Source organism: Furipterus horrens, unplaced genomic scaffold (assembly GCF_987537825.1).
Source record: "Furipterus horrens unplaced genomic scaffold, mFurHor1.1.pri manual_scaffold_6, whole genome shotgun sequence".
NCBI lineage: Eukaryota > Metazoa > Chordata > Mammalia > Chiroptera > Furipteridae > Furipterus > Furipterus horrens.
In genome coordinates, this window is record NW_028327176.1 from 146,416,441 (window position 1) to 146,425,618 (window position 9,178).

General features: G+C 38.2%; 1 pseudogene; it reads left to right on the plus strand.

The window, feature by feature from the left end:
- The first annotated feature begins 408 nt into the window (after nucleotides 1–408).
- On the plus strand, nucleotides 409–2,315 carry LOC150007542 (T-complex protein 1 subunit eta pseudogene; annotated as a pseudogene).
- Nucleotides 2,316–9,178: the final 6,863 nt, after the last annotated feature.

Genomic DNA, 9,178 nt, shown 5'->3' on the forward strand with positions numbered 1-9,178 from the left:
AGTTCAAAGACCTCTTTAAGGAGGAAAGGGAACCCTTTATATAGGCCAGACACCACACTAGGCATTCTACATAAGTGATTTTGTTGAATCTTCTCATAACTGTGTGATCTAGACATTATTATTTAGCTGGTTCAGGAACTGGACCACCAAGAGGTAGCTTGCTCACTCAAAGTTTATTGATGGCTGTGTTGGGATTTAAACCTAGTGTCTATTTGATTCCATGTTCTTTCAAAAAATGTTTTCTCTTTGGTTTTTTGCAGTGTCACTTCAATATCTCTAGGTATGGCTTAAAAAAGAACAACAACCCTGCTTGGACTTGATTTAAACTTTGATTCTGTGGGTTGATGTTTTTAAAAGCTTTCGGCAGGCTAAAAAGAGGAGTAGCAGGGTGCAGAATAAGCTTCCCAGATGATGCCCACAGCAGTTATCCTGTTGAAAGAAGGGAATGATAGTTCCCAAGGCATCCCCCAGCTTGTAGGTAACATCAGTGCCTGCCAGGTGATTGCTGAGGCTGTAAGAACCACCCTGGGCCCCCAAGGCATGGACAAGTTCATTGTGGATGGCCGAGGAAAAGCCACAGTTTCTAATGATGGGACCACAATCCTAAAACTCCTTGATGCTGTCCATCCTGCAGCAAAGATGTTAGTGGACATCGCCAAATCCGAAGATACTGAGGTTGGTGATGGCACCACCTCAATGAACCTGCTGGCTGCAGAGTTTTTGAAGCAAGTGAAACCTTATGTGGAGGAAGGTTTGCACGCACAAATTATCATCCAAGCTTCTGGCAGTGCCACCCAGTTGGCAGTTAACAAGATCAAAAAGATCGCTGTGACCGTGAAGAGGGAAGATGATAATGTGGAGCAGAGAAAGCTGCTGGAAATATGTGCCATGACCGTTCTGAGCTCCAAGCTAATCTCCCAGCAGAAAGCCTTCTTCACTAAGATGGTGGTGGATGTGGTAATGATGATCAATGATTTGCTCCAGCTTAAAACGATTGGCATCAGGAAGATGCAAGGTGAAGCCCTAGAGGACTCCCAGCTGGTGTTGCATTCAAGAAGACTTTCTTTTATGCAGGATTTGAAATGCAACCCCAAAAGTACCATAATTCAAAGATCGCCCTTTTAAATGTTGAGTTCACACTGAAAGCTGAGAAAAGATAATGCTGAAATCAGAGTCCACACAGTTGAGGATTATCAAGCAATTGTTGATGCTGAGTGGAACATTCTGTATGACAAGTTAGAGAAGATCCATCATTCTGGAGCCAAAGTCATGTTGTCCAAACTCCCCACTGGGGATGTGGCCACCCAGTACTTTGATGACAGGGACATGTTCTGTGCTGGTTGAGTGCCAGAAGAGGATCTGAAGAGGGTAATGATGGCCTGTGGAGACCCCAACCAGACCACTGTGAATGCTCTGTCAGCAGATGCGCTGGGCCACTGCCAGGTCTCTGAAGAAGTCCGGATTGGAGGCCAGAGGTATAACTTCTTCACTGGCTGCCCCAAGGCTGACTCGCACCATCATATTCCGCGGTAGTACTCAGCAGTTTATGGAGGAGACAGAGTGGTCCCTGCACGATGCCATCGTGATTGTCAGGAGGGCCATCCAGAACAATTTGGTGGTGTCTGGTGGTGGGGTCATTGAGATGGAGCTTTCCAAATACCTTCAGGATCACTCAAGGACCATTCCTGGCAAATGGTAGCTGTTGATTGGGGCATACACCAAGGCCTCAAGAATTACCCCACACAAGCTGTGTGACAAGGCTGGCTTTGATGACACAAACATCCTCAACAAGAGGCAGGCTCCGCATGCCCAGGGGGACATGTGGTATGGAATAGATATCAACAACGAGGACATTGCTGACAACTCTGGGGCCTTCGTGTGGTAGCCAGCCATGGTTTGGATCAATGGCAGCCTCTGACGCTGCGTGCCTTATTGTGTCTGTAGATGAAGCCATCAAGAACCCTCGCTCAGCCCTGGCTGCTGTGGCTCAGTGGATTGAGCACCGGCCTATGAACCAAAGGGTTGCCGGTTCGATTCACTGCCAGGGCACATGCCTGGGTTATGGGCCAGGTCCCCCACTAGGGATGCATGAGAGACAACCACACATTGACGTTTCTCTCCCTCTTTCTCCCTCCCTTCCCCTCTCTCTAAAAATTGACAAGGAAAGTTAAAAAAAAAAAAAAAATCCTCACTCAACAGTGGACACACCCCCAGCTGCCGGCCTCACGGAGGTTGCGGCTGCCTCCCACGCCTCACAGAGGTGCTGGCAGGCTGGCTGCAGGGTGCCCTTACTCTCCCTGACTTGTCTTGGTTAATTGCTATTATAAGGAGGGTGTAGTGGTTGGCCCACTCTCTTCTAACTATCTGTTCTAACTAGGGGTTATTTAGATAAACCTTAAGTCATTGGGGAAAAAAAGTTTTAGGAAACCATCAGCCTTTGTTTCTTCCAATATTGCTCTGCTCCTTTCTCCTCTCCTTCTGTGATTCAAATTAAATGTATGTTAAAACTTCGCGCATAGCCTCCATGCTTTTTACTCTCTTTTTAAATTGCCAGTCTGTTTCTCTATGCTTCACCCTAGACTGTTTCTTTAAAACTATTTTCCATCTCACTGGTTCGTCCTTCAGCTATGTATCTATTGTTTTTTCGATTTTGATTATTGTTATTTTTTTTTGTTTTGCACTTTCTGCTTGGTTACTTCTCAAATCTATAATATCACTTTTCACATTTCCAGTTTCTTGCTAGAGTTTCCAGGTTGCCCTTTATCACCATGAACATGAACATGGTAAGCAAAGTTAAACGATCATTTGTGTCTACAAAATCTCACTATTTGAAGTTCCTATGGGCCTCTTTATATATTCTGTTTGTTTCTGATGGCTCTTACTCATTTTGTTTTATTTCTTCATAAATGTTGTTATTGTTTTATGTTTACTGGGCATTGTATTTGAAAAAAAAGTTATAGAATTAATTTGGATTTAAAATGGTGTTTCTTCCTCTTTAAATCTTTCTTTCTGCTAGTCCTTCAGGGTGCTGGTAATTCATGGACTGCAATCTGTAGCCTGACTTTCACAATACAGCCCTTTGGCCTCCCAGCCCAGGACCTGGGGGAGAGAGTCAGCAGGTTCAAACCCTGATAAGTATCAGACTAATTTTTGATACCCCTTCGTGCCACCTCCCCGCTCTCACAAGGTTATCTTTTTGCTGCTTCTTCCAATTTGAGGCTATAAGACTGAAGATAGAAGAGGCTGTGCTTCCTCTTCAGAAGTTAGGCCTAGTAAATCTTATCATTTAACTCTATGATGCTTTAAAAAAAAATTCATTCAGATTTTATAGTTGTCTTCAGTGAAAACATTGGTCCAAATGACATTATCTGTTATTTCAAGCTGGAAATAGACTTTGCTTTTTTCATGACAACCTTTTTTCTCCTGGATCCACACCAGCAAACTATTCTTTAGTGAAAAAGTTTAATTTTTAAAATTTTTATTTATTATTAGGGAGAGGGGAAGGGAGAGAGACATCAATGGGAGAGAGAAACATTGATCAACTGGCCCTCATGTGTGTCCCAAGAGGGAACTGAATGCGCAACCCAACCGTGTGAATCCATCTGGTAACCTTTTGCTTTGCAAGATGATGCCCAACCAGCCAGGCTACACCAGTCAGAGCTACTAAAACAATTTAAACTAAGCTCAGAAAATGTGACGCCTGCTTGCCACAGTGAAAAGTGAGAGCTAACTTAATGCCTGGCAGACCGCCAGCTGTCCTGCAATGTTCATTTTTCACTTTTACCAGGATTGCCAAGTGACTGTCACACATGTACAACAGTTAGAGGATCATTTAGCACAAACACAAGGCTATCGCTTGATTATATTATATTCAGTTATCTGGAGAATTCATAATCCAGACCTAACTGGATTATAGTTGCTAAGAATCATATATACACTTATTCACTTCTCACATTATCAAATATATGAGCTTTAAAAATTTTTTCTTGCCTGCTGTCTCCCCAACTCCTGCAGTAGAATGTGAGCCCAAGGGGAGCCAGGAATATCTTTGCTTTGCTCACCACCTTATCACTAAGTCTGTTTACTCAATTAAAATATCTTGCTCCATTTTTTGCAAAATGTAACACCAGTGGTTTAATAGCACAAATTAGTTTTCAAGAGAAGGAATTCGAGAAGACTTGCTCATGCTTTTGTACTAATTTTTTGGTTGAGTTTTTTTTTTTTTTTTTTTTGTATTTAAGTATATTTTAAGCATTGTGTTTATTGTGCAACTTGCTGGTGATATAGAAAAAATCAAATGAATAAATCTTTTGCAGTTGTGCTTTTATCTAGTTAGCTGTCTTATTTTTACCTACCGTGATTCAATTCTTATCTATATGGGTGAACTTAGATGTTTAAATCACTTGCAGAGGCCTGCTGAACTAATTGACAAATATAGAGGACATATGTTAGAGTTCCTCAGAGCTAAGGATTTGGGGTGCTTTTTTCTGCATATTTTTGTTTTATTTCTGCTTTGGTTTTGTGTTTTAAATATTTCAAACTTTTAAACATTGCAATTGATAAAAATATTCAATAATTTAACTTTAAAATAATTATTTCAAAAATCCAGTGTTCCTAAGGAACATAAAAGGATTACGTCTACTTGTGAAGGTAATAAAAAGTCAGAAAGTGATGTTAAGATGGTTGTTTACTTGCCATATTCAACAAGGCATGAAAATTGCTTAAATGTAATCTCATCTGATAGGGGAAGTAATGATTTTCAAAAAGGAAATATTTTAATGCTATGTATACATACCATAATATTGGATGTAATACTAACCCTAATAATCAAAACATGTTCATTCTTTACTCAATTCTTTAAGCTTTTAAATGTCATTTTCATGTATCAGTTTAACCAAAATCATGGTCAGGCCAACCATCTGGACATTTTCATAGTGATGACACTAGGATGTATCTAATCAAAGTTCAGCAGCTAACTGTTAACAAAGTAGAAGACACCAATTTCACTGCATTGTATTACAAGTCAAAAACAGCTGATCAAATAAATAAGTTATGTCCAATGGATAGCAACTCAGCAATAAAATTCACTTTTTTATGCAGAAACATGGATGAATCTCAAAAATATAAAGCTGAAAAAAGGAGTCACATACTGTACTTATGTATGGTACCATTTATATGACATTCTAGAAAAAGCAAAAATAATCTATAGAGGCAGCAATTAGAGTACTGGTTACCTGAGGCCAGGGAGAAGGTAGATTAAATGCAAAAAAGCACACGAAATTTTGGGGTGGTGGAAATGTTTTATATTGGATTGTGGCCATGATCACTTGGTTGTATACATTTGTCAAACTCATCAAATTTCATACCTAATCTGGATGCATTTTGTTGTATGTAAATTATACCTTAATAAAGTTGACTTGAAAAAGATATGTAAGTCCTCTCAAAACTTATACTCCATGTACTTTTCTCATCAAAATGATTCCAAGACACATTGAATAAATGATATCTGTTAAAAATGTGTTCTTATTTACTGTGTTTTAACACTCCCAATAATGATAATATTGTTAGTCATGTTTTATTAAACTGCTATTCATGTTATTTATTGAACACCTTCTTTAGGATCTGCCCAATATGAGCATCGACACCTAAACATCTCCTAAAAGCCTTCCAACAAAACCTTCTCATTGGTTTATTCTTATTTGCTAAGAAATAATAGAAATGTGACAAATGTGATATTTTTAATACATTATGAAATATACAAATGTAAATGTAAATATAAATATGCATTAAAGCATTAGGAGAGCCCTGACCAGTGTGGCTCAGTGTGTTGTGTGTCGTCTCATGAAGTGAAAGTCCCTGGTTTGGTTCCTGGTCAGGGCACATGCTTGGGTTGCAGGCTACGTCCCTGGTTGGGTGTGTGCAAGAACCAACTGATCGATTTTCTCTCCACACATCAATGTTTTTCTTCCTCTCTTTCTCCCTCCCTTCCCCTCTCTCTAAAAGATAAATAAATGAAATCTTTTTTTAAAAAAAAGGAGCAGGACAAAATGATGAATGCTGATTTCTATAGTAGTCTCTTAAGTTAGTTCCTTTTACAAGCAATAATTTATTGAACATAAATTCTTATTACAGCTAGGAATTGGAATTACATTAACAAAATAAGACTAACAAGGGAAAAATAGATGGGGCCCCAATGAAATTGCTTATATTGTGAATCTCACAGTAAAAAAAATAAAGAATAAAACAAATTCAGCATTTCTGAGAAGTCCTGGAAATCACAATTGCTGCTAGTTGGTTCTGTTGCTGCCAGTTAACAAGCCAGTCACTTTTTGCACTCAAATTGAGAAAGTCATTATTTTTCTTTGTTGGCTGTAATTCTACTGATGTTGGCACTCTTATTATAGCAATCCTGTAACTCAGTTGGCTACGATTGATTTGTTGACTCTGGGTCTTTATTGATAACCTTTATTGACCTTGTAGGATTCACAGACCCTCATTATGGCATAGTCCAAAGTGCTTCATGAAAAAATAATGTTTTGGCACAAGCATGTGATTCTGTGAACATTGGAATGAAGAGAGGTTGCTGTACAATGAGAGACTGTAATACCTAAACAAACAATTTCCCTTGAAAAGCTCAGTGTAAAATATACACAGATATGTGCTTTTTATTCACCAGCAGTGAATAAAGTCCAAGGACTTTAAGGAGCTTGCCTTGAATTCTGCAAATGCCTGTGTCAACACAAAAATCACTGTCTTATACATATCTGTGTTGACATAGACATCCTTTCTGGCTCTCATAGCAAAATTGAATTCCTGCATAAGGGAATTGTTTCACCCAGAGAAGCAGCTTTTTTCTTGATATTCATAAAAAGCAAATCCATATTTTCTGGAAGAACAAAGCAAATTATGACATTCCCTACAGTAACTTCATCAGTTAGTTCATAAATTTCCTTGAGTGTCTGCCCATAGTATATAGAAGCCTGTTTCACATGCTCTGGAGCATTAGGAGAAGAAACACTGGAGGAGACATTTTGCTCCCAAGGAATGTAAAATGTAATTAGTATTAAATGAGTAACATATAAGAACACTGTGTGTGTGCGTGCGTGCACGTGCAACCTATACACATATATCCATATCTATCTATCATCAGCCATCTATCTACATCATTATCTAACTTCTGCAACTAAATACAAAGATTGACTAGGAGTGATGGTTTCTTTTTTCACACTAAGAGAGAAATCTTTATTTGCACAGTCATTTCTTTACTTGTTAATTTAACAGGGTGCCATGGTGATTTTTATTTTTGAAGCTTTTTAAAATTGGATTTTATGAGGTTACATTGGTTAATAAAATTATATAGAGTTCAACTGTACAATTCTGATACTTCATCTGTATATTGTATTGTGTGTTTACCATCCAAAGTCCAGTCTCCTTCTGTCACCCTTTATTCCCCTTTTACCTCCTTCCACCTGCCCCCACTCTGCCTACCCTCTGGTAATCACCATACTGTTGCCTATGTTTATGAGTTTTTAAAAATTAATTTCTTCACCTCTTTCACCCAGTCCCCCAAGTCCCCTCCCCTCTGACAGCTGTCAGTCTAGTCTCTGTATCTATGAGTCTATTTCTATTTTGTTTGTTTATTTTGTTCATTAGATTCCACATCTAAGTGAAATTATGTGGTATTTGTCTTTCTCTGATTGGCTTATTTCACTTAGCATAATACCCTCAAGGTTCATCCATGCTGTCATGAAAGGTAGGAGTTCATTCTTTTTTATAGCTGAGTAGTATTCCATAGTGAAATGTACCACAGCCTTATTATCCATTCATCAACTGATGGCCATTTGGGCTGCTTCTAAATCATGGCTATTATAAATGGCACTGCACTGAACAAAGGGGTGCAAATAGTCTTTTGAATCAGTGTTTTTGGTTTCTTCAGATATATTTCCAGAAATGGAATCACTGAGTCATACGGCACATCCATTTTTAATTTTTTGAGGAAACTCCATATTGTTTTCCACATTAGCTGCACCAGTCTGCATTCCCACCAACAGTGCACCAGAGTTCTCTATTCTTTACATCCTTGCCAACACTTGTTTGTTGATTTTTTTTATTATAGTCATTCTGACAGGTGTGAGGTGATATTTCATTGTAGCTTCAATTTGTATTTCTCTAATGATTAATGATGTTGAGCATCTTTTTTAAAGTCTATTGGCCATTCCTGTGTCCTACTTGGAGAAGTATCTATTGAGGTCCTTTACCCATTAAAAAAATTTTTTTTCTATTATTAGCTTTTATTATTATTACTTTTTAGATTTTATTTATTTATTTTCAGAGTGAGGGGAAGGGATGGAGAAAGAGAGGGAAACACCAATGTGTGGTTGCCTTTCACGCGCCCCAACTGGGGACCTGGCATGCAATCCAGGCATGTGCCCTGACTGGGAATCGAACCAGTGACATTTGGGTCACAGGTCAACGCTCAATCCACTGAGCCACAGCAGCCAGGGCCCCTTTGCCCATTTTTAATTGAATTTTTGTTTTTTTGTTTTTGTATTGAGTTTTATAAGTTCTTTACAAATTTTAGATATTAACCCTTTATCAGATGTATCATTGGTGAATATGTTCTCCCATTCAGTGGGTTGTCTTTTCACTTTGTTGATGGTTTCCTTTGCTGTACAAAAACATTTTAGTTTGATGTAGTCCTATTTGTTTGTTCATTTTGTTTCCTTTACCTAAGGAGATATATCAGAAAAAATATTGTTACTAGAACTGTTTGAGATTTATTGCCTAGGTCTTCTTTTAGGATTTTATGGTATCAAGTCTTACATTTAAATCTTTAATCCATTTTGAGTTTATTCTTGTGTAAGATGTAAGGAGGTGGTCTAGTTTTTTTTGCGCATATCTCTCCAGTTGTTCCAATGACATTTATTAAATAGACTGTGTTTACCCTGTTGTATGTTCTTGCCTCCTTTGTCAAATATTAATTGACCACAAATGCATCGGTTTGTCTCTAAGCTCTCTATTTTGTTCCATTTATCTATATGTCTGTTTTTATGCTGGTAACATTCTGTTTTGATTACTATGGCCTTATAGTATAATTTGATAGCAGGTAGCATGATTTCTCCAACTTTGTTCTTTTTTCTCAAGATTGCTGAGGCTATTTGGGGTCTTTTGTGGTTTT